The sequence below is a fragment of the Cyanistes caeruleus genome, chromosome 1 (assembly GCF_971803275.1).
Source record: "Cyanistes caeruleus chromosome 1, bCyaCae1.hap1.1, whole genome shotgun sequence".
Lineage (NCBI taxonomy): Eukaryota > Metazoa > Chordata > Aves > Passeriformes > Paridae > Cyanistes > Cyanistes caeruleus.
This window is the reverse complement of record NC_141701.1, coordinates 73,800,953-73,827,737: the sequence shown is the minus strand read 5'-3', so window position 1 is coordinate 73,827,737 and position 26,785 is coordinate 73,800,953. Positions and strand designations below refer to the sequence as shown.

The following is a 26,785-nucleotide window of genomic DNA, read 5'->3' as shown; positions in this document are numbered from 1 at the left end:
GCTGTGGCAAAAGGTCTGAGGAGCTGAGACTCAGCGGAGAAATAAGAGGATATCAGGCCACAGAAACAAAGAACACTGTACACATTGCAGCAGCTGTTGTCCAATCCACATTCATCCATTCCTGGAAAAGTTTTTGCCTTTGCTTTCCTTACCAGAATACATCTGCTGCTGACTAATGAATGCTGCTCAGAATAATTTTGCTGTAAGTGAACCACAGACACTATGGTTCCCCCATGACTACTGATGGAGAATGTATTTGAAACAGAAGTTCTCATTAAATAGCCTTATGATAGCTTAAAATATAGTTTAATTTGATAAACAGGTGGGGAGGCTTATGGAGAACTCTGTGTTGTATATCTGCTGTTGTATGAATAGTGCAAAACACTAAGGGTCTTCCTGATCATGTCTGAACAATAATTTCTATGGGTAAATGAGATGTCCAGCAGTATGAAATATTACCACAGAATATGAAAAATTACTCTTTTTTTCATATGTAGTGGGACTGCATTAGAAGCACAACCCAAAATGAAATTAATCTGCAATCATATGATCTTGTTAACACTTAGGTAATTTCTCCATGAATTATTTACAACTTGCTGCTACTTACACATGTTCTCTACTGCCTACATGATTCAGGTTATTTCACCTTCCTTTTGCACCATCATGCACTTCCCACGGTCTTGCCACACTCTTATTACTTACCTCATTCAAACATTTATTATGTTTCATTTTAGACAGAATTCATTCCAGAGCATATGTCTCAACTCAAGAGTTTAATTATATTTCAGCAAGTAAAGTTTTGAGAGCTTTGAGTTAGATGCATCACTTGGTAATTTTTACAACACTTGGTATAATAAATATCACATACTGGTTTATTTTAATAAAGGTTTTTTCTTTATTATAGGAATATATGTCTTATATGTCTTATAGGAATATATGTCTCCTTAGAAGACACAACTATTTAAATCCTTGTTAACGAGTATATTTAAAAGATATCTGCCTTATGATAGCTTGCTATATGGTTGAAGGGAGTTCCATTGGCTGATTGTTCATCACAGTGAAACAGCATTGATATTTATTGATTATTGAACCTTCCCTAAGCTGAATATAAATTATTTCCTTACCAACTATAACTGTAATATCTTTAGTTAGTAGTGGATTTGTGTTGTGAAACTAAGGTGATTTGGTTTCATATGTCTGTAGGTATGCAGTACCATAAAACGCAAGTACTAGCCAGCTGTGAATTGTTTATTTCTTAATGTTTTTAAATCATTCTGAAATTTTTTGCACTGAAATTATTCCATATTCCTTTTTAGCCTCTAATGCTCAAAATTATATTCTTTTAAAAACTAAACTTGTTACTAAATGCTTTATATTGCTTCTGAGTTTTTAATTTAAAACCTATTTTTCTTCTGTATGCTACATTTGCAAGTTATGGTGGAGTCAAATAAATTAAGTAGAGTGAAAATAAGGAAAAATCATCCTTTGCAAAATGACCAACCACACTCATACCTGGAATTTATTGACGTAGTGGGTTTAGTGCTGCCTAGAACTGCTAGTGTGCCTACCAGAATTATTTACTCATTTTCTGCTGCGAAATATGAATTAGGAGGAGGACAAAGCAGGCTTAAAACATAAAAGGTATAAAGAAAACTTTATCAACAGAAATAAAAGAATAATAATAATCAGAATAAAACCTCTAGAATGCTTCTCCTCCCCTCCCCACAACTTCTTCTCTTTCTCACGGACAATGTAGAGACAAAACTTGGGATTTTCAATCAGTTACCACCTCTACAATAGTCTTTCATCGGTTCTTGTAGGGGGAAGAGCTTCTCTCATCATGCCATGGAGACTTCTCCACAAGAAACAGTTCTCTTGTGGCGTCAATGTCACAGCGAAACAGCCACCTGGGAAAAGAAAATCTGTTTGCAGAGTGAAAGTCCCTCCCATGCCTTGCAGCTTTACCAAAGCTGCTTTCATGGGCCATCTCAACTTATGGGCTATTTTAAGGATGAGCTGTTCTAGCCTAAAAAACCTAAATTATCTTATCTCTGGGAACAGAGACTTTTCTTCATCTATCCCAGGGCAAAGTTTCTCATTTTTCTCTGTTTAAGCTTCTCATTGGATTACAGTTATTCAGCATCCACATGCTCCAGCACAAGCGCTCTTTTCTCATGGGCTGTGGACGAATGCTGCATCCCCCCATGCACTTCATGAATTACAGAGAAAAAAACACAAAGTCTGATTATATCAGAAATATATGCTTACCATAGCCTTACAAAGAGAATTGCAGTTTAAGACTAAGGCATCTCCTCAATCCTCTCTTAACTAGAATTTGACTCTTTCTTTACTGACCCAAGTGTCTCATGTTTTCCTTATGTGTCTTCACCCTTTCCTTTTTCTGATTCGGGAGAGAACTGGTGTTTGTAGGTTCATTTTTCCTCAAGCTTTATCAACTGAAGCAGTTCTTATAAAGTTCTGCAGCATTGAAAAGTTGATCTCATCCAGGTTGTGCATCGAGGGTGTGGACATGATTTTCTGAACCTGAGAGAGTTTCAGGCTCTCAGGGGCTGATCTGTTGCCAAGGGGAAGCCTTTTGGGAACTTCTCTCTCAAGCGCTGTTGTGTAAATAAGGTTTTGGCTTCTCAAAATAATGACACAAATGTTCTCAGAGTGTTTTTCTCTTGTCCCACCAATGGGATAAGGGAGGCGTTGTTCTTTGTACCAACCAGGTTAACCTGTACTGGAACGCCTTATAAAAAGGGTTGAAAACCTCGAAATAAAGGCTTTTGCCTCCTGAAATAAACCTCGGCTGCTGCTCCTGATTGAATCCTCGCTCTCTACTTCGTGTCCACTAGCAACATCGGGGGGATCACTCACCGTGCCTCTCGCTGCTGCTCACGGGGTCTCTGCCGACACCGTGCGAGCCGTGCCGGCCACCAGCTCCACTCAGCGCTTTTCTTCATGAGGAGTGTCAGAAACAGGAAAAGCTGCTGCTGCTGCCTTTTTTGTCCTTCTCTCCACAGCACGGCTGGCTAAAAGCAGCTAAACAAACAAAGTCCATTGTGAGCCACGCCAAGGCAGAACGGCCATGCACCATTGTCTCAGTCACACCAATTTCTCAGCCCCACAGTCCCGGCCACGCGGCTGCTCCCGGCCCAGGCCAGCGGCAGCCACTCCCGGCCCCTGGCCGCTCCGGGCCTCAGGGCCGCTCCCAGCGCTGACAGAGCCTCTGGCTGGCATGGCCCGGCGGTGCCGCTGGAAAAGGACCGGCGGGCTCTGCCGGGAAGGGGCCCGGCCCCGCTGGGAATGGGCCCGGTGGATTCCCCGGTGAGGGGCTCGGCAGCCCGCGCACCTCCCCTCAGAAAATCTCAGCCGGGCCACAGGAGGCCAGCCCAGCCCGACCGTGCAGACTTGCCCATATTTAAAACGTGAATTTCACGGAAGCAAATCTAGCTTTTAAAAGGGTTGTCAATTCTAAGAGCCATCTATTGGTTTTTGCTAGGCATAGAGGAAGCTCTTAGCAGCTTCTCTCAGAAAAATCATTTCTGTGGGTGGCTTCTTTCCTCCTCACTAAATCTCAATTAATGCAAAACCAGCACAATTGGCAGTATTTTCTTCTATATATAAAATTCTAAAGAGTTTTGTTCCCAACAGTGCTTGCCAATTGAAATTATTTTTTCATTATATTCTGAAAAAAATAGTTGTACAAAGCAATCTCCAGAGACCTTTGTGGTTTACATAAATGGAAGCTAAGATGGTATCTCAGATCAAATGAAGCAACATATTGATTCTCCTTAAGAATTCTGATCATTGATTCAGCAGTGCACTCACATGATGGTGCTGTAGGTAAACATTCATGGTTAGGGATCCTCAGACTTATATCCTTCTGGCTGAAATGGATATTATAATGGACAAAACATGTGTAAGAAAAAAGGTGAAGCAGCAACAAGCTGCTAAAGACAGGGGGGATTTACGCGTTTTTTTGTAACACAATTCAGACTGTGCTACTGGCTGTCTGAATCTGACAAAAAAGTACAGAGGGAGCAGAAAGAAACCATTCACACAGAATAATTCTGTGACAGCTACTGGTTTTATTCTTAGTCTTTGTTTTAGTTTAAAAAACAAGAAAGAGATTATCCATTAGCAGGAGATTATTATCTTTTTGCAGATAGGGATTCTACACAAAAAGTAATATTCATAAAAAAAGAAAAAAAAGGGGGAACTTTTTATTTTTGCTTAGGAAAACTGTTGATGTTTCTGATTTCTCTATTTTCAGGAACTTTTGAAGTGCTGTTGGTCCCATGAGAATGGGAACTCCCCTTTCTTTCTACCTCTAACACAGAGACAGATGTATGCATGAACAAACACTCACACATCTGTTCATGCTGGTCCATTTATTTTAATTATTAATTCCAGATAGGTTTTAGGTTAGTCAGGAATACTCCTAAGCACTCCTGGGAATGGTAGTACAAAAAAGACCCTCTGAAAAATCCTGGAATTAGTGATTATAGGAAAATGGGAGGAAAGGACTGAAGAGGTTCTTTGCTTAGTCTGAAGAAGGCTAAAGAAAATAAGCAGAGTTATCATGTGCCATCTGTTGGGAAAGGATTGGGAGGAAGAATATGGGCATGAAGTCTTTCCTAAGAGTCATGTAATGTGAGGTACACAGAGATGAGAAGGAAATAAATAACAATAATGAGTGGATTGGACAGCAAAGTCCACTTGCAAACCTCAAAGCATGATGGCAAAAGTGTCAAGGATGATAGAAGTAGGGACCCTTTGGTGTGTTGTCACATGTATTTACTCTCACTGAAAAGCCTGTCCAGACAACACAAGAAGGTCTTTCTTTACAGTTTTTTTTTTTTTTATCTGCAAGGACTATTCAGGTAGATGATGGACAAAGTGCATATGAAGTTTCATTGTCTTGTGGAGAAATGATCTTGTTATCACAAGAATTCTTTGTGGCTTCATAAAAGTGCTAGCACACATAAGTTACTCCACAAGAAAAATACAGTTTGATCAATGCCAGTCAATGTATGGAAAAAGGTTTGGAGTTTCAACAGCAGAATACTATCTGATGCTTTAGCACATTGCCTCTTTAAATACTCTGAATTTTAAGTTCCCCCTTTCTCCATCCTTCTCCCCAGGACCTACATTTTTTAACATTGCAATCAAAATTGTGCATGAAAAGAAGAAAAATCTAATTTTAAAGGATATTTTTGTCTGTATTATGAGAACATATGGTTCTACATTTTTTTCAACCATCATTTTACTGTAAAATTTTTTTCCTAGCAGATATAGAGGATATGCAGACCTAGAATTTAAAGGGAATGTAATGTAATGTAATGCAATTTCTAAGATAGAATGACAATAATCCAATTTCTTTGAAGTCATTAAAAAATGAAAGATTTTCAAGGATCATAATATAGTAGAACATGAAAATTTAATTTGGCCTAGCAGAATACATGGACACATCACTTCAGAACAAAAGACCTTTGAGTACATTATACTAAAAAAAAAGACAGTTTGCTATACAGAGCAAGAAAACAGAAGGATAGATCAAATATATTTGGAGACATTTGGATGTTTAAGTGGCACAGATTTCTTTGAACAATTGTTACTTTTCTCTAGGTGTCCAGCAATCAGTCACAACACCACATCTGGTCCAGAAGTCACTTTTTAAACTATGCTGATAAAAGTGGATAATGCTGCAGGCACACAAAACTAATTGTGATTCCTAAGTAATGGAATATTTATCACACTTTAGTTCAGATTTTTTGTCACAGACATTTCAAAAATCACACTGAGGTCACTGATAAGTTTATACATTTAGGAAAGGACCTTAGGAAATCACTTATTCCCAACTCCCTTATTAAAGCTTAGTCAATATTCAATACAGACCAGGTTGCTTTGTCCAACCAGCTCTTGAGAACCTCCTTAAAGCTATTTGAGACATTTGTGAGTAAAATCTGTCATAGTAAAAGCCCTGTGAGAACTCCTTGGACATTTCCTTCTGGATTGATTCAGAAAAAGACTAGCTCAGAGATACTTCACCAAGAAAGTTCCTCAGGAATTTTCCGAATGATATAATTTTAACAGAACTGCAATGATATTGTTCTGGTCTAGGAAATGAGAATAGGTTGACTGGTTCTACTGACTGTATTTGGTTTTGAATCAGTGTTAAACAATTTGTGTGGTGGGAGAAACATTCTGTTAGAAACCTGCCTTTTCTTTTTGGGTTTTTTTTTTTAATCTCTAGAGTCTTTAGTGGGGCTCCTTTTTGAAAGTACAGAAATACTCACAGCTTCTATTTTAGCAAAACATGGTTCCTGCACTGACATCAACTCCTAATCCCCTGGTAAGTGTTTTCTTATGTTGTTTTGTTGATACAACAATGGGCTAAAATTTTAGTGAGGCAGCTCTTCCTTAAGGAAATGAACATGTATAAGATTGCTTGATCTTTATTCTTAAGTAACAGGCAGATACTTGTTTTGATCCTATTTGGTTTTGGTGCTCTTAAGAAGTGCTGTGCTACATTTTGAAAACATAGGAAATAATTTGATTATATGAAAAGAAATTCATAATACATTTATTCTACAGATAGATTTAATTTCTTATATTATCTTCTACTATTTCATTTTAAAGCACATTTCCCCTTGCTTGCATATGTTAGAATTAATATCTATGAAAAATTAAAATTGGTATGAACATTTTCTTTGCAATATGTATGGCATCACATATGAAAGCACAGCAAAGAACAATCACTTAAATGATTTTTCATCTCTGGTACTTAAGAATACATATTCATGAAGAAGAAATTTTGAATTAAGCTAAGGACATTATAACATCAATAAATGTTTTCTCATAATATATGTACAAGTTTTGAGTACAATTTTTTTCATTTTTTTATCATCTTTCAAAATAGAATAATACCACTTTTAGTAAATGAAAGAAAATAATTACTTGTATTAAACTAAACATACAAGGCAAGGGTTGAATTTTTTCAAAGACTTCACTGGTTTATATTAAAACTCTCAAGATGTGTTTAATTGTAAAACTGTTTCCTCACACATCAAAATATATAGTTTTAATTTTTTTTTCTCATGTATAAATCTTAAATATATTTTACCTGCATTAAACTCACTGAGAACATGAAACTGTAGCCTAATGTTTGTGCATACAGGAAAGCAGCAAGAACATGCTCATTTTCAGCCTATGGATTCATGCTTCCTGGTTTTGGGGGGGATGTTTGTGTTTGGCTTTTTATTGTTGGTGGAGGGCTTTTTTAAGCCTGGGAAATTTTGATTTTAGCTTGAACTCCAGGACAGCACTATAAAATATAGTTTCAGTGTCAGAGAGTCTAAGTATATAGACAGAAGTACTAGTCTAGGTACTGTGGTGTGTCACTGTAGGACATGAAATGATTCACACAGACACGGCTCAATGTATGATAGGGAAAAAGAGAAGGTTTATTTCCGTGACTCTAGTACTTATAGATTATTGACAATGACATGGGACTGGATAGTTAGGTTACTACCTTCCCAATCACACTGGTTGTGAGAAACGTCCATCAAAAGACATTTCTTTAAGGGAATGTATAAACATCTATGTTTTTAGTTACTTTGCAGGGAAAGTGGCTACAAACTATAAAAACAGGATCAGAAGGTTTAATTCGCAGGGTGACAGTGGTGGGTTTTAGCGCTAGCTAAAATAACCAGAGTACGAATTCATTTTTTGCTGTGAGATATGGATTAGGAGAAGGGCAAAACAGGATTAAAACTTAAAAGGAATAAAGAAACTTTATTATCAGGACTACAAGAATAAGAAACCAGAATAAAGCCTCCAGACACTGTTCCTCCCCCTACCCAACTTTTCCCAATTGACACTGTAGAGACAAATCATGGGATGTTAAAACTGTACCAACTGTACAATAGTCTTTTCATCAATTCTTGTAGGGAGAGGAGTTTTCTCTTGTCATTCCATGGAGAGCTCTCCTCAAGAAATAGTTTTCTCATGGCTTTTCATTTCTATAAATAGCAGCCACCTGGGCAAAAATTCTGCCATCTCCTCCCATTTTCACCACCCTTTTAAAGGTGTGCCCATGGACCATGAACTCAAGGGGTGTTATTTTAAGGATTAATTATTCAAAGGCAAAGGTTCTTTCCATCTGTCTCTGTGATCATCTCTGGGAACAGAGGTTTTCCTCTTTTATCCCTGGGGGAAAAGGGTCTTCTTCAGCTCTTATCTCTTTCTCTGTTCAAGCTTCTCATGGGATCACGGGATACTCCAATATCTGCTTGGCTTCATCAGTGGATGCCTCTGCTCAGATCTACAGCTTGAATACTTCATCCCCCAATACTCTTTCATGAATTAAGGAGATATTATCAGTATATTATTGTCTCATCTCCATAAGCCTACCAAAAGAATATTTCAGCCTATTAGAGCATTTCCATCTGAAGCTTGACTCCTTCTTTACTGACCTTGGTGTTTTAACATTGTCTTTCTACACGTTGTCACTTTTTTTCTCTCCCTTGAGAGAGGATCAAGGTCTGCAGGTCTCATCTGTGTAGTGAAAGGATTAAATCTAGCCTAGGCCGTGGCTAGTTACAGTGTCGGATTTCAGGTGCCTCTCTCAGCCCAGCAGCCATTGGGAGGGAGCTGACGGTCCTCACCCTGAAGCTGTCTGTGCAGGCTTGAGGGAGGGGGAGAGGTATCCGCGAGTGTCAGCAGCCATGGCTCGACCCAGCCCGGGGCTGGGGGCCCCCCTCAGAAGGGCCTCAGCCACTCCACCGGAGCAGGACCCAGAGGGCTTTCCAGGAGAAGGCAGCACCACAGCCCAGCCCGGCCTGGGGAAGGTCCCGCAGTCTCCATCCCCCGCCCAGGAGCCACTGGAGTTAGGCCCAGCTGCCTCAGGCCACACAGACCACAGAGGAGGGGGCCAGCCGCACCAGAGTTCTGCTACCTTTCAAGGCTGGAAAAAAAAGAGAGAGAAGGTCCCGGGCTTGGGTTTTTAAAAGGTGTTATTCACAAAGGTAAACTTACTTTTCAGTGGTGCAAAATGCTGTCAGTTCTCAGAACTGGCCAGCTATTGGCTTGATCTCAAGCACAGAAGAAACTCCCAGCAGCTTTTCTCAAAGAAATTACTTCTGTGGGTGGTTCCCACTTCTTTCTCAAAATGCCAAAATGCTACAGGTATGTTGTATTGCATTGAGATACATGGTACATTCCTGGTACTTACTTTTAATTGTCTAGATCTAATTTGTGTAAAAGAGGGTTGAACTGGTGATAAGACAATTCTTGTGGTAAGACAATTCTTGTTATCAAGATCTGCACCTCCCATGCTTTAGCTTCTTACACAGACATTCAACAAACTTCATCAAGAAAACCTATTATGATACTTTATGCTTGAAACAAGGAAATGGCAATTCTTTTTTCAGCTAAAGTGTAGCTTTATAACTGGGTAAAACTCTGTTCAAGAATTTCTCAATCTTTTTTACTCCTACATCTCGGTACATGTAGTCACACTTCATGACCTCACAGTCAATGCTTTGCAGCAACTCATCCTCAGATTCAGAAGCACTCCAAGATACTTTCTGTGTGTTTTCCAGAGACACAAAAGTAACACCTATGACCCCAACAAAAACAGTGTTCTCTGATTTGGTCATAGGACTAAGCAACTGAGAAGTTGCTGCAAAAAATTGGCAGACTAGATGAGTTAGAGAAAATGCTGAAATACTTCAAGACTTTATCTCTTAAAAAGCAGAGGGAGAAGTGTGAAGATCAAACAGATGGAGGTTGTCAAAAGTCTTTATTAATGTTTGATTTTATGTATCACACTATATGAGACACTTATACACTCAATCTTTTCACTGCTCCACATATACATTAGATAGGGTCTGTGTTGTCTGGAATGGCTGATAAAAATAAAACATTTTTTGTAATTGCAAGAAGAGAAGTAGTAAGAGTTACGACACAGGAAGAAGATTTATAATGCCGCCACAGGGCGCATAACAAACAACTAGTAAAACAAAAGAACATTAAAGGCCAGAGGATGATGGCTTCATTGTTCATCAAGATCTACCCTCACCATATGGTCTACAATCTCTGATTGTTTTTACCTTTCCCCATGTTTTATTGTCCCTTCATGTTACACACATAAAATGTTAGGAAAATTAACTACTGGCACATTCTGATAAGATGGTTTTCAAACATAAAATGAAAAACCTTTCAGCATTTTTTGCCTTTGAAAATAATGCTAGCTTCATTTTTTTGTCTAGGTTGAAAACTCTGATTTGTTTCCTAGGAGCTGGCAAATGGTGTCCAAAATGATACCTGAGTGTATTTTGCAACACAGAAATGTCTGTTCTGATGCAATCAGAGCCAAGTCTTGACACTACATCAAAAATTAGGCAGACAAGAGGGGAAAAGGCCTTACAGCAAGGGTGGGAGCAGCTCTTGTGCATGCTGCATACTCCTCACCATCTATGTGCAGAGCATGTGCTGTCAATATTTCCATCTCAGCTCATCTGGAGCTCACTCATAGCCACCTTCTTCCAGTTACAGCCAGAGCACCCATGTGACATGTGAGGTCCAGGTCTCCCAGAGGTGGGAGTTGTTTGAAGTGCTGGGCATTCCCCAGTTTTCCTGGGCTGCTCAGTGTTGCCTTTTTGAGCCCTTCTCACAGCTTCCTTCATCACCAGTAGGACAGAAGAGGTCATCTGATGGACATTTCCAGCCTTCCTTGGCTCACTCTTTTCCTCTGCCTTGTGATAGCAACAGCTTCTGACAGTAGCAGGCAATAGGTGCTACAAGCTGCATCCTGGAGCACCACCTCTGTTCCGACTCCCAAAAGCAAAGCAGGGACTAGCTAGTGACTAACTTCCCCTGCATATTCTTTGAGTGTGTAAGTAAGAAAGACTAGAAGTTAAACCTGGCTCATTTTCCTCTCAGTCAATGCCTGTGGGAGTATTATGCGCTATAAAGCTAAGGTCTGTGAATTTGAAACACATATTCGACCTTCAGTATTATAATGGTTCTTTATGTTCTTCTCAGCATGGGAAAAGCTTCATGAAGTAGGAGCTGGAGTGTGGTAGAAAGATGCTTTGTGCAATGGCATGTTGTCCTGAAATGGTAAAGAATTTCTCTGCACGAGAGCAACTGTACCTCTTGAATCAAGCACACCAGAGGTGAATCCAGTAGAAAAAGAAATATATAAAAGGTCTTGAGTCTAAAGATAGAGTAAAAGAAATTGTTGGCTACAAGCAGGTGCTGTAGTGCTATGGTAATTTCACTGTGGATCTCAGGACACAGAGGCTTGATGAATCCTTTCTTCTGATGACATCACAAAAGAAGAATGGGAGGTGAAATGGACCCTAAAAGCCCTTCTTCTCTAAAAAAAATTTGGCAATATGCGGTGGCCAGGCAGGTCCGTTGGTCCAACACAGGATGTTGCAACCTTCCCAGAGAGAAATGTCCTGAGAGACAGCTTTCTAGGGGTCTCAGGCAGTCCTCTGGCCCCCAGGTAACCTCAGCCAGATGCAGCCTGTGGCTTCAAGCAATCAGCTCAGTGAATTCCAGCCCAGTGATTCCAGCTCTGCTTATGAGGTTATCCCAGGCTGACACAGAAACAGAGACAGGAGCATCATATGGCAGTTCCACAGAGGTAGCCTTTTGTTGTAGTTTAGGACATAGCGGTGTGGAAGAATTCAGGATGTAACGGAAAGCTAGTAACCCACCCCTCTCTGTTAGGATAGTAAAGCCTTTTGCAATTAGCCAACAGCACCTAAGTGTAAGCAGAATGGGAGTAACACAATGACCCTAGGTTATAAAACGTTAAATTCCCCTGCAATAAACACCATATTTGCCATCCATTACATTGATGGTGTGGGTTACAGTCCGTGGCCGAGGAGGGCCACCGAGCTGGCTTCTATTCAGGGTGCTTGCCTTGCTTGAAAACCAACAGCCTTTACTGTCCAGCAGCTCTATGAAGGGTGGTCAGGAACGATGACTCCCTTCTGAACTGGGCAGATGCTGAGGTTTTTATGGGGGAAAACAAAGGTGGTACTCAGGGGAAAAAATCAGTGGGTTACAGGGAATCAACATTGGCATCAAAGCATGGTGGGATATCTGAAGCCCTCATCATGACAAGGGAGGATGGTCCAGTCTAAGGGGTAACTCTCCAAAGGAAGGTTTGTGATAAGCTTTATCACCGCCCACTCAAGGGATATCCCTCCAAGGGAGACAGTCGTAAGCTTATCTGCCTCCACAGCAACATTTCACAGCCTGAGGTGTGTAATGCATTCCTTTGTTTGTCACTGATTACATGTATGACAGCACAAATGTAAAATCCTTTATTTCTTTTCATTTTATTTGTTAGCTCATTTCATTTCATAGAGTGAGAGGTCATATATTCTTCAGAATTAATAGAAAATATTATTAATATTATATAATATACTACATATTATATAAATAATTAGGATTTTTAATTACCAAGGACCAAGATACAATGCCTTGTCTGATGTCATTTATTATGCAAACAGTGACATTATTTAATGATTTCAGTATAAGGAGATCCACCCTTGTCCAGAAGTACTGAATTCTGCAGTGTGAATTATAATAATTCTTACAAGCTGTAGTGTCAGCTTTTAACAATGGAACAACTCATCTGCTGTAGATGCATCAGCTGCAAGACTGAGTCAACTGTGAGGCTGTAATGAGCTGATGAGCCCCACTTATGTGCATGTGTGTGTAAGTAATCAAAACAAAAACAGTCAGAAACACCTATAAATAGAAATAGCATTGTTCATAGCTGTAAGATCCTGCTTATGTAGTGACTCAGTTGGTAATTTGTTAGGTGTTTGTAGGTTTTGTCAAATGCCAGCTAGTATAATTGACTGGTATTAGCACTGTTTGCAAAACAGACTTGTAGGATTATAAAACTGGCTTTATAAAAACAGGTGAGAAACAAAAAAGGCATTAATATTCTCCTAGACAGTGTTTCTATATTCAGCTTAAAATATGTAATTTACAAACTACAACAACTCCAATGTTTCTGCATGCTATGTAAATTAAATGTACATCTGATTTAGAAAAAGCTAATTCACTCTGTATTGGCTGTATATCTCCTGATAAATTTTTATCCATCACATTCACTTCTGTGTAGGCATAACCTGTTCTGAAGAATGTCATATCACACATGACTTTTAAGCCGTAGTCATATTTTCACACAATTTTGTAGTGCAGTGAAGGGGAAGGATAAGAAGCAATTGATGCAACTAATGACTTCTTCACTTACTTCAAGCAAAAGAGGAATCCAAGAAGTGAAAACAAAATCAGGTTGCCAAAGATTAATACAAAATAACATAGGTGAGCATATGGAAACAAAAGACCAAAGTATAAACGCCATGAAACAAGACATATCCCCATAACATATGCACAGCTTGCTAGCAGAAGAGTAGGGAAAAAAATCCCCACTCATTACTCAACAGTGAAGAAAACCCATGAATTTTGTGCCCTTTTTGAAACCTGCCTTTCCAAAATTCCCCATCAATTATCACTGGCTTTCAATGGATTATTTCACACCAGTGGGATAAGATGTCAGCCTAGAACAAGGGGAAAATAAATGTGAATACATTCAGGTAAGAGAACTGTTTGGAAATCAGCTGGCCTTCATAAATTTAACTCTAAAATATTTATCAAAATGGCTGAAAAATCCCACATTTATTAGCAGTTATTTTTGAAAATTTATAAGGACAAAAGGTGGCCTAAGTGCAGATTAACCCTAAGAATAGTAAAAAGAAGTGAGGTGGACAATTGCATGGGGATTTTGCAGATTTTTCAGCTTCATCATGGACCCTGAGCAACCTTGATACAAGTAACTAAACCATTTCTAAGTAGACAAGAGACTGAAAGATTGCAGAATTAAAGCGGCTAATGTGGAGTCTTAAAAATATTAAATGTGTCAAATCAATATAATTTTATCCAACAGTGGGCTGATGAAACTTGTGGATAGAATAGGAAACACAGGGACATAGATATGTGTTTCATATCACAAGAATAATAAAAACTTTTAATGGTGCCCTACATGATACTCTGTAAGCAGGTTAGGGATACATAATGTAGATAAAACTTATTACAGGACAATCTGGATAAATCCACTACAGTGTGGGTGTAAATCTTTTTGGAAACCTGTAATCAGAAGGGCATGAATTACCACCCACAGCAGAAGAGGTTTGCTCAGAATCTGTTTCTACTTAAATCTTGTCATGAATGAATTTGATACTAAAGTAAAAACAAGCTCATTAAATGCACACATGATGCAAAATCAGACGATACTGCAAGCATGTTGAAACATAAACTTAGAATTCAAAATTACTTTGATAAATTGCAGAGATTATCCCAAAACTAAAAAAAAATAAAAATTAAATGGTTAGAAATGCAGTGTGAAGTTGTGTAAGTAAAAGGAGAAAAGCAACTCTAGAAGTTGTCACAGTCGGCTTGCTGAGACCTAGGACCAGTCCAGCCGGGCGGCGTGGCAAATATAGAAGGATGGGTACAGTGGAGCGCCCAAGATAGATTTTAATGTTCATACAGAGACCACATGGTCTGAGGGGCTGCCTCCAAAGACCTGGGGGTGTGGCTAACCTGGTGTTACATAGTAGTATCTGAGGGTAGAGTATCCAATTGCAGCCACAGGACAGGGTCTTGACCTTATAAGCCTAAGGCCCTGCCTGTTCTGGGATGACTCTGTAAGGATAGTACCCAGCACCCTGCCCCCCAAGGCTTCAGGTTTATTCTCTCTGTCTAGGAACCCAGTTCAAGGTATGATCTTTCCCATCTAATTAGGTTCCCACAAGAAGTCAGTCCTATGGGAATAAATAAACTGTGTAAGCAGGAAAAGGTTACTCTCAGAGGATCATTTTTGAAAGACAGCACAGTTTTAAGCTATCCATCTGTCCACACTGTGCACCTGTTACATAGTCCTATTGTCCATATACCAAGAATAAAGGAGAAAATTTAATACCATCTATATACACTGAATATTTTAGGTAAGATAAGATCTAATTTGGATAATTTAAGGGTTTTAACTATATTTCAGAAAAGGATGATATCCACTCTATAGGTAAACAATGCCAGAAAATTACATATAATTACTAGAAAATCATTCTTCTTTACTATTGCCTTCAGAAGCAACCATTCCTTCCCTAAGTTTTTCAAAATGTATGTGCAGTAGACCTGGTGAATATTTGACCTCCAGATTAGCTGGTGCAGCATGTGAGGATGGAATTTAGAGGGAAATTACCTCAATTTGTGAATTCTTAAGAATCTGCAGTGACTAAAATCATCACCAATTTATACAAAGATGCTCTTTTTTGTGTTATACTATGCAATATGCAATACCAGTTATTTTCACAGGAGTTTTAAAGGTTTGTAAGCTGTAAAAGTGTATTCCATGTCATTCAGAAACCATTTTTATTCGTCCATGTATTTTCCTATATCTTGGATGTAGGATGCTTTCCTGACGTAATTCTTGGAAGGCCAAAATGGCTTTAACTCCCACCTCCCCACTCTTGTACTGCCTAGAGCTCTAGATTAAAGAAGTCTATCAAATTTGTGGCTCATTCAAAAATCTGAGCACCTTAAGGTGATTAAAGTCTGGTTTGTGCCACTTGGAGACACAATAAGTAAGGATAAACTGCCTCTAGGATGGAGCTGAGGAGCATGGAATGTCTTTACAAGCTGTCTATAAGAAGTCAATTTTTTTTAATCAATCAAAATTGAGACTAATTTGTCCAGTTTCTTTGTTGTGTTTTTTTTTTTTCTTCACATGATAGTTTGTGTTCTTCAAGGATTCTCCTTCTGTAGGAAAAAATAATTATTGAAAACTGAGCTTTTTCAATAATTTCTGATTCACAGTTAAAAAACATTAAGCAAAAGGAAGTCTCATGAGCGAGTTCTCACATAAGGCACTAGAGCAAGGAAATTAGAAAGAGCTAAAGAAGATACCCTAGGAAAAGTTGAGGGTTGCACCCAAAATATTCTGATTTACCAGTTTTTGCTGAATACTGGGAGTTTGGTGCAGAATATGCAGACTGGCTTGGGTGCTATTGTAAAAAAAGCTGTCAAAGCATCACTAAAAGATCTGAAGATAATTGGGTATTTTAAAAGCCCACAGGACTGGAGTTCTTTTTGAGTCTTCATGTTAAATTATTACATAATCCAAGTGGCTAGTTATTTGTTGTTACCAGGGGTGTTTTCCTTTTAATATCAGTGCATTTATTCTACCAGTAAAATACTTCGTAAAAATCAAAGTAATTGTATGTAGCTGTTGCTCTCTTTAGAGCCTGCAAAAAGCACATTGTAGTGCTTGAAAGAGTACCAGGTGATGTTACTTTCAGAATCCTCTTAATAAATGACTCGCACAAAAAGCACTAGCTTAGTTTTTTCATCTAGATCAGCTCTCCTAAGAAGATGAGCTCCAGTTGCTCAAACATTGTGTTAATATTGATAAGTACTGTAAGGATAGGTGGAAGGTAAAAGCTGTGCAAAATATAAAGGATATGTGACATTTGTAATATAAGGACAGTTTTTGAGAATTTTATTTTAAAAAATAAAGAGAAGACACAGAAAAAGTAATAAACCCTGCTTTGATACACAGACCCTCAGGAAAATGAGATAACAGAGACAATATCTATGACCAGATCTCCCAGCTCACAGACTGAGGTAACAAAACTGAACAAATAACTCAAGGCCTTGGAGAGGTTCCATCAGCTTTTTGTAACTGATAAGAAGGGCTGCAGAGCGGGAGAAAGAATGTCATAGGTCTCTCAGAAAAGAGCAAACATTTTCAGAATCTTTAAGGAGCTTTAAGGAAATGGATGAAACTGACTATAGGATGTTAGGGGATTAAAAACAAAGGTTGACAGAGTTGGCTGAGGTAGACAATAACAGAAATTAAATTAGGTGATCGTAGATCTATAGAGACAAGAAATCAAGAGCAAAGAAAGCACATTTGATATATAAATGGAAGAGTCTTCCCCCTTGCTCTGGAAGGCTAATGAACACCCACTACCTGTCTGAACTGAAAGAGTAGTCAGGACTTTTACTAAAATGGTCAGAAGTACCCAGTTTGTGTCATTCTTCATAAAAAATTATATTAATCTGCAGCATCTGGTGGACAACTTCACCTCTTCATAACATCATATTTATTTGCCAGTTATTCATAAGAGGGAAAACCTAGACCACCTGAAAAACCAGTGGGAGAAGAGAAGCCTGTGAAAGTCATACTCAGGATGGTCTGTCTTTCACAAACCTTCATGTTGTGGTGGCTCCTTGTACTTGCCCATTCTGGAGTACAATGCCTATATTGGGGGAATTTCTCTATCATGCTTATACGTTGTTCTGCATCCAAAAACCTCAGTCTAGTCTAACAAGTTTGATACCCCCATTCAATAAGTGAAACCGTAGACATCTGTTGTATGGAGGCTACAGACATATCCTATCTCAGTGAGGATCTGTAACAGACTATCCTGACCCTCAGCCCTCTGTTTTAATGACCACCTCATATATATATATATTAAACACACAAATTGTCTGCTATCCCTATCACTGTAAAATCTTGAGATTATTAGATATGTAAAAATTCCAGATCACACTTTTTATAATAGATTAACACAATATTATATCTGAAGAACAAGTTGCTAAACAACCACTGATGAAATATCTTTTACAGATCAAAGGATTTTTCTTCACTGTAATATACTGACTTCTACACGTGAAACCTAAGTGAAGGATAAAATTTACAAATTGTTGAAATTAATGCTTGCCACTATGAACACAACACATTCTATAAAGAAGCAAAATGTAATGAATACAAAATGAAAGGGGAAATTTACACTAGAAATAAGGAAGAAATTCTTTACTGTGAGGGTGGTTGAGATACTGGAGCAGCTTGCCTAGAGAAACTTTGGATACATCATCACTAGAAGTGTTCAAGGCCAGGCTGGATAAGAGCTTGAGCAACCTGGTCTGTTGGAAGGTGAATGGCAAAGGAGTTGGGACTACATGAGCTTTAAGGTACCTTCCACCCTTTAACATTCTGTGATTCTATGATTCTTCGTTTTTGAGCTCTGTGTATGAAAACAAAACTATAGCTTTTGAAAGGTGAAGGGGGTTGGCCACTATGTACTACTAAAATAACAGCATATCGACATATCTTACATTTTGTTTGAGTGGCATAATCATTTTTTACAAGAAACAGCTACCTCAACAAAGTGAAAGTACAGTGTAGCAATAAAATTCATGCTAAGTATATAAAGATCAAAGCCTCCTATGTGTCACACAATTGCTTGATGCAGTATTAAGTTAAATTTGCAACTACATTGTCAATCACTCATTAGAATAAGCAACAAGAAAAAAGAATCCAAAGATAGATAGTTGTTCACCTGTATTTTTCTACAGAATATGTTCAAACTTCCAAAACCACAGTACCATTCTCAGCTGCTTTATAACAGCTGAAAAAACTTGCAGGCATCATAAATAACATAAACATAACCAAATGTCACTTCATATAATACAAATTTCTAAATTTATATCCTAGAGTGAAAAAGAAGAACATTTGTCATCTGAACTCTGTATAAGACAATAGTAACTTACTTTAGGGACAGAGTTGACATTGGAAATGTCAAAGATTTTTTGTAACTCAGTTAAAAGGCTTTACCCCTTTAAAACAATTCTTGCTGTTGAGCTCAACAGAGCTGTCACAGCATACTTTCAGTGTTTCTCCAAAAGGATTCATGCTGGGACTGACTATGTTACTTTTGAACAGCTACAGTTGTTTTCATATTGTATAGCCACAATATAAGTTGTGGAAATTTCAAAATTTAGCAAAAATTACTGACTATGTAAATTTATATAAATGCATTTTTAATAAGTACTTGATAAATAATAATAGTGATAATAATTTTTTTACATTAAGATCACAAAACATCTTATTTCCCTCTTATAATTTGGTAGTACTTCACAGCTTATTAATGCCATTTATTTCTTCTTTCATAAAAGGTAAGAAAATACTAAACATAGTTATCTTTTCTTTTGTAATTTTAGCAGGTGGTGCTGATAAAACATACCTTTCTGTTTTCCACCAAGTTAAAACTATCACAAGGGCGATCAGGTGTGCAGTAAGACAGAGATTTACATAACAGGATTACAGGAAAATAAGCAGTTACCTTTTCTGCTGAAAAAGCATAGTGTAAGAAACTCAAGTTTTTCTTCAAAATCTGTTACCCTGAAATTGAAAGAGCAGGATTAGAACAGGAAATGAGGAAAAACACATCCTGCCCCTTGTGCACCACATATTTTCTTGATGAACTTAAAACGTGCTGAAAACAATCACAAAGAGCAGGAGACACCAACAGACTTTAAGAATGGTACCAAGTTAAACAATCTATAATTATTTATAGATTATAAATGTTGTGTCACAGATTTTCAGTGTTTCCATTTTTAAAACATCATTGTGAAAACCTAATTTCCCAGATAGAAAATCATGATGTTGTAAACTTTCATAGGAAATATTCTATATTTTACTCATCCATTGCACAGTCAGCCTTTCAGCTCTTATGTGAATGGCTATTTAAACTGCAGCAATTGGTCCTTCTTCGTTGCTGAAAATCATTCATTCTAAACAAGTTTAGTTTGTAGAAGTAAGCTTGCTACTGAAAACTCTATGGGATGACAAATGCACCTCTTTACAAATCATGTATAGGACCAGAGATAGCCAATTATGCAAGATAGCCTATTAAAAAAAAAAAAAAAAAAAAGTGGTAAAACTGGGTAGTAGGCATAAATCAGATGAGCTGACACAGTCCAACCTTTTTTGAGATGAACTGAGGCCTGACAGAGAGAATTATCAGGTCAAAGTGTAAGGCAATCTGCTTCACAACTATGAAGTGCAGAACAGTTCAGCTGAGAAACAAAAGTGAAGTATTTTGGGCCTTCCAATGTACAGGATACGCTGGAGGGCCTTGTGTCCACACTGCCATTAGTGCTCTCCAGACAGCCCCCATCTGTGACTTCAGCCTTGGTACCACTGGTGGGGGAAATATTTTGAATGCACCAGTGGCATACCCAAGAAACTTCAGGTATGGGGAATATTACAATGTGTCTTCCTGTACATTAAAACACTCATGTGTATGCCACATAAGAAGACAATTCTTGTAAGTTGTCCTTGCTAACAGTTGTGTACCCATGGAGCTTCATAGACGTGGCTTTCCACAAGAGCTGTTACTGAAACTATCAAATTAAATTTAGAGTAAAGTTCTGAAAAAGTGTCAGATGAGAAGCTCTCCTGAGCACTCGAAAAACAAACCAAGACTCTTTAAATAATTAAAATCGCACTGGTTGGAAAAGGTAAATGTATGTCACTTTGGACCATGATTTTCATGGAGTGTAACAGTGAAGTAAAACTAAGTTCATATTTCCTAGTACTGACTAAATATAATAGAGCATAGATTAGAAAATGGCCCAGCATTCCATAATTTCAAGTCATTAATTTTGCCTTCAGGGTAAGTAATATCTCAGTCTTATGCAATATGAGGTCTAACTAGATAATCAATCTACTGGTTCCTTGGACTCTGACAGTCTTTTACACTTTGGAAAAATGGAAAGTAAAACTCAGACATAAATGGATTAAATAAAAGGATAATCATTATAACAAGGTTTCACTAACTTATATTCAAACAGCACCATTTTCTGAATCTGTAGCAAGATTTCTGCTTGACTTTTGTAGAATGGTCTTTTTTGTTGAGATGGACTTATTTAATATACAAATACAGAGAAGAGAAAAAAGAATCCAAAAGTACAATATAGTTTTTTAAGTGTTATACCTTACTCCTAAATGCTTTTACAGCTGTAAATGTATTAAAGGATGCATCCTGAGAATGGCTTGTCATTTCAGTTGACAATAATAGGGATAAACATGTTTTGAACATCCATAGATACCCAATCCATAGATTATAATTTGCAGCTGAATTGATATCATACTGCTAGTAATACTGGGTGATGTGAAGACAATGAAATAGCTTTCTTTCATGGGATTAGGGTTTACAAATTATTTCAGAACATTCAATTCTTTGTATAGCCTATTCATTTACAGGGTATATGAACTTATAACAGCAAATTTTATTTTACTGGATGCTGAAAAGAACAATTTTACACCATGTTAATTTTTATTTCACCTTCTGGCCTTCCACCTTCCAAATTACAATATACAAAAAAAACCCAAACGTGCCACAAAATAAAAACCACAACCCCTCTCTAAATCAGGTCTGTTTAATTGAAAAGAAAGTCTGTTACCCCCTTAATATTTTCACTGTTTTCTTTGAAGTGAAACTCCAACTAGCTCATTAATCAGTAACATTGAGATAAAATTTTATTATTAAAAATTGCAGTTCCCTTACTATACCTTGAATAGGAGCTCTGATTGATCATAGCTGGCACACGCCATTGAATTCAATTGAGTTTTTAACCTTTTGTATAATTTCATGTGAAAATCTGACATACTTAAAATGCCAATTGTTTAGGAAACTAATGGCAGCTATTCACTAAACAATCATTTTTACAATGATTTTTTAGATAAAATAGTCCTAAAAATATTTTAATACTGCTGTTTCAGAGAGATTTTGTTCATTACTGCCTATCTGGTCATCAGTGGATGAAGCTGGGAATAAGAAAATCTCAGTCAGGTCCTAGGGATGTGAACTGTCTTCAGTACATAAAAACCAATTCTCCCAATGCAAATACAGATTTGTTTAGAAAATCTGCAGGTACTACAAATTGAATTGTATTTTCCTATTGCCAGCCAAGCTTAGCACTTCAACAATAATTTACTCATAATCAGACTGAGTCAAAGCCAGCTGTTCCTCAGAATTGAAAATACCTTATATTTCTTTAGGAGACTTCTGTTTGAAAAATATTTTCATGAGATCAGAAAATGCAAGCTTATGCAAATACAATCATGGAAGTCTTCTCTTGTCAAGTCATCACTGCAGCATAGAAAATCATCCTCATCCCAGGATTTGTGGGTACTTTGATGTTATACAATTTTGTGCAACAGTTTAGGAGATGGAATACATACAGTATTACTATCATTCAATCATGATTTGACTTTTTAAAAATAGCATCAAAGTCAAATAAAAGACAAGAATTTGGATCAATTATTTGAATTCATTTCCAGCTTAGTTTCATTAAGACACCATACTGTGTGACCCAAGAAACATGCTCTTTCTTATCTGAAATGTATTTCGATGGCTGTTGTCAACTTCTTCAAATAATTTCACCTTGAAATAATTCTTAGAAAGGGATAAGACTGTAATTGCAAGAACTTTGAGATACTGCTCTAAACTTGAAAAACTATTCATGCTTGATTGGCTTTTCAGTTTATTAAAAAGAGCAAAAACAAGTTTTCCCAATTTTACTCCATATTTGCTAAAGATTGTCTGAAACATTGAGCTATTACATATACCTAGTTTCACATCAGTTATGTTTTTAGTATGGAAAGTTCCCATGTCAGCATGACAAAAGAAGTTGCTGGACCTGGACCATGAGAGAGGATCTCATTAATCTTCATACGAAGTATACATTTAAATTTAAACACAATATTTAAGAAAGACAAAACATCAAAGAAATGTTTTTCTTTCTGTCCAAAATTTCAAGCTTCCAAACTCTGTTCCAAGAAGGATTGAACAAAAATTAAATATGATTTGTGTTGACACAGAACATACAGTTGCAACTAGTGTCTAGGTATCCCGTATTTTAGATGACTCATCCAATTGCTGACTGACTTTTACTTGGGTTCCTCCACTGCTAGCTTTATCCTTTACTGTCCCGATGGGACACTTGTGGCTGGGCTCCTTTTCCCCCTTGAACTGAGATTGATGAGAGAGAGGCAGTTTTCTCTCATTCAGACTTGGTTGTTTATTTTTTTCTTATTTATATTATAAATACACAAGGTAGAAGGAGCTACATACTCTAAGATGGAAAGGTGCAAAATGGCTAACAAAGAATTTCTTCAAGGTTTTTTATATGTTCATTTATCCAATTAACAAATGCCAAGTAAATTATTTTTCTTAGTGACCCAATGACCCAACCACCTTTGTGCTGCACTGCGGCATTCTCTATCCAATCACTTACTACTACCCAAAAAGTTCTAGAAGAAGAAGATGAAGAAGAAAGAAGAAGGAAGAAGAGACAACACCCTAAATCCTCCATTTTGTCTTTGTCCTCTAAACTATCTTAAACTCTAAACTTTAACTTTTTCACCCAGTGACTTAAGAAAACTCTCTAATTTGCACACTTGCACTCCTAGTTGTTTTCATGGTGTTATGTGAAATTCAGCGCTTTCTTGGATGTCAGAGCCAGGTATCAGAGATAAGGGCACACACTGTGCCTCTGACTCCAACAGTTTACCTCATGACAAGATTTTTCACAAAGAGAAAGATATATTTTTAGTTAGCAGGATGGGAAAATTATCACTGGCAGCCAGATATTCCAAGACAGAACCCTTGAGCCTAAACTTGAAAAATTTGTTACTGCTATTGTTTTTTACAATAAGTACTTTGGAGGACTAATTATCTGGAAAATCTATTACTGCATTTAACTCTATTAATGTTACTACTTCTCTTTTTTTGTTTTTTTAAAATTTTTACTTGCCATTACTTTGACCAAATAGAAATTGGAGGCCTCAAGATCCTTTGTAAATCAAATAGGCAAATATAAATGGTAAAGATGTCTTTTACAGGTCTCATGCTAGAAAATATCTGCTTTGATATGATAATTTCCTTTTCTTTTTCCATCTTTTTCAAGAAAAAAAAAAAAAAACTTCAACTGGAACAAACCCTCAGGGAAGTTAACTAATAGGATAGATACACCACTTCTAGGTACAGACCTGAGAAGCCTGAGAAAACACTGTCTAAATCTGAGGAGTCTGGGACTGACCAAAAAGGTGAACAGCTTCCACCTACATATGCTTTTGTTTTGTCTTGTCAGAAGAAGAGGTTTAGTCACTGAGAATGAAGTTGGCAGACAGCACCTACTGTAGATGGGACAATCATTTCCAGAAGTTGATCCCACTGCTTTTCACATTCTTACCCCTCACTGTCTCCCTTACTCTTCCTCTGTGATAGTAGCAACAGCAGTAAAAAGTCATATTGAAGCTCTGATTTAATTTTCTTGTTACTTTTCTCCATATCCATAAGAAGGGCTTGGTCCTGGCCCCTTCTATGACCTCACCTGGTATCAGGGAACATTGAAAATGTGAATCAGGGAGAATCAGGGGAGGAAAATTACAGGAAAAGGAGAAGCTTTTTGAATGTTGTGGCATCTTAAGATGAAATCCCTTTCATGCAGAACTGATGTGAAAGGAAGAAACCTTGTGAGAGAAGAACAGATTTCAAACACCTCACAGATTCTTCCAAAACCCTTCTGCCTCCAGGCCTCACTTTCCCTACAGGGGGTCTATGTGATTATATATCGTTATTGTTAATATATTTAACTTCCAGGCTAACAGCTTCCATACTAACTACTCAGATCAGTATAGCCAGCTGGGTAACCTTTGCAGCATGGGAAGAATCAGATGTCTTAGGTTCATTCTTCACTAGCACACACTACATATCCTTCAATTAGGTCAGATATGTACAGTCCCCAGGGCCATGAAATGTCCCTATTACACGGGAATACTTGAGGGGGAATGGAAGGAGGACAAAGCCTACTTCTATTCTTTCAATCTTCTATACCTTTATTGACCTTTCAGATCTGAAAAAGAGGCTGGGCTGCAGAAGGTAGATGGCAAGATGCTATGGCATAGCTATGATACTGTGAAACCCAGTAATTTTATTATCAAGTGCATCTTGAAGTTTAACTGTAAGACAGTGACTCCAGTCCTTTCAGTTCAGAATTAGATGTCTTTCTCAGGCTGGGAATCAAATCCAGGGTCTTGCACTTAGCAGACAAAACAAACTTTTGGTCCAACCAAAATTTTGGGCAATGGACTAGACTAGTTGATCACTTCTTTGTTCAAGTCAAGACTGGATTGACCACTCTGTTATGCCACCAGCAAGCTCCCCTCTATAGTTGCAATTCAGTGGGCATCAAGACATGCCAGACAAGAACCTAACAATGAGGTTTTGGGCTTACTCTAGATTTGAGCCCAGAGGTGCTCTTCTCACAAGTCCTAGTCAAACCCTAGGCCTAGGGCAAGGCCTAGATTTGCATTGAGGGGTGGTGCCAGGCTGAATCACCCTCAGCTGAGGGTGATTCAACTTACCAATTTTGTCACAGATGGATGGGCCACCTTTGCCTAACACAGGGAAAGGGCACATCTTCTATAAGTCATCTCTATGGTCCAATAAATATGGAAATAACCGCCCCGTCCCCCCAAAAAATTACCTCAGGCCTAAAACAAGGCATTCTGGCGGTGGGAAAACGTGGCCTTCGGCGTCGCCGTGACATTAAGGGAGAGGTAGCCGCCTCAACCATCCGTCAGGAAGAAGTGGGGTCTTCAGCCAGGTCAATCTCCTGCTCGCAGCAGAGTTTGGGGAAGCTGCGAGAAGGCCAAGCGAGAGGTGGCAGCAGCGAGTCGCCGTGCAGCCCGGTGGCGGCGGTCGGCCTGTACCGCTGCAGCCTCGGCTCAGCCCGGCTGCAGGTACCGCCGCCAAGCCCGCTGCGGGGCCCGGCATTACTTATCCTGTGCGGCGGTGCGGAGCTGGAGGGGCGCGGGCAGGATGGATGGAAGCGCCGTATCCCGCGGGAGCGGCCCGCCTGGCCGCCCCTGGCGCCCGGGGACAGGCGGGTCCCTCCCTGCAGAGCAGGCGCTGGGACCGCGCTGTCGGGCAAGGAATGACTGTAGGCGCTGCCCGGGCGCCTCGGCCGCCCCTGAGGCTGTCCCCAGAGCCACCCTGATGCTCAACCCGCTGCCAGCGTGAATTAGCAGAGGTTACCCTGGGCAACAACCCCAAAAAATGGGGTGGTTTTGTTCAGGTACCAAAACTCTGAGCGGCAAGTTGAAAGGAGCCGTGGAGTGGCAACTTTCAGGTGAGTCCTGCAATTACATTCCACACAAGTTTCTCAACGAAGGGTTAAGAGTGCGCAGGAGTAAAACATGACTTCCATATTCCTTACCCTATTTGCTCGCAAGAAGACTTCTGAAAACATGGTAGGATTTCCACCTAGGTTTCCCAAGCATGGGAAGAGAGCCGAGGTAGACACGAGCCGGGAAACGGGCTCTTGCCTCCCTGTCGCTGTCACCGTTTTGGCTGGCAGACCTCAATACTCAAGTTCCCAACCCATGACAGCAGCAGCCGCGGTGACTGCTGATGGGCTGCTCCCCACCGACGACCCCCGCCCCAGGGTGCGCTTCTACACCTACTCCCTCCGCCCTGCCTCCCCCTTCCCTAGTAAATCAGAGACCCCCCCCCCCGGCCGCGGGGTTCTGAGGGAACACGGGGACGCGCCCCTTTGCGGCGAGGCTGGGGGGACCCGGCCCGGCCCTACCTCAGCCCCGCCCGGCACAGGCGGCGGCGCCTCATCGGTAGCGGGGCCGCCCGCCCCCCTATCTCCCCCCTCCAGCGCCGGCTGCTCGGCCGCGGCGGGCGCGCTCCTGCTGGGGAGGGGACGGACAGGGAGGGGCGGAGGCAGGAGGGAGGGAGAGAGGCAGGGCGTGCGGGAGCGCGGCGGCGGCAGATGCTGCGGCGGCGGCTGTGTCTCCTTCGGCCACATCCCGCGGCCGGTG

The 26,785-nt window shown here is 39.2% G+C and overlaps 1 long non-coding RNA gene across 2 annotated transcripts; it reads right to left on the bottom strand.

Annotated features, from left to right (window-relative positions):
* Nucleotides 1–1,637: 1,637 nt before the first annotated feature.
* On the bottom strand, nucleotides 1,638–26,518 carry LOC147655606 (uncharacterized). 2 transcript variants are annotated; one of them, XR_015289296.1, is made up of 4 exons: nucleotides 25,444–26,518; nucleotides 19,230–19,288; nucleotides 2,881–3,045; nucleotides 1,638–1,907 (listed from the first exon to the last, which is right to left on the bottom strand). It is a non-coding gene; the product is annotated as an uncharacterized LOC147655606 (long non-coding RNA). The 2 variants fall into 2 exon arrangements; XR_015289297.1 differs by lacking the exons at nucleotides 19,230–19,288; nucleotides 25,444–26,518 and having other exon boundaries at nucleotides 2,269–6,716.
* Nucleotides 26,519–26,785: the final 267 nt, after the last annotated feature.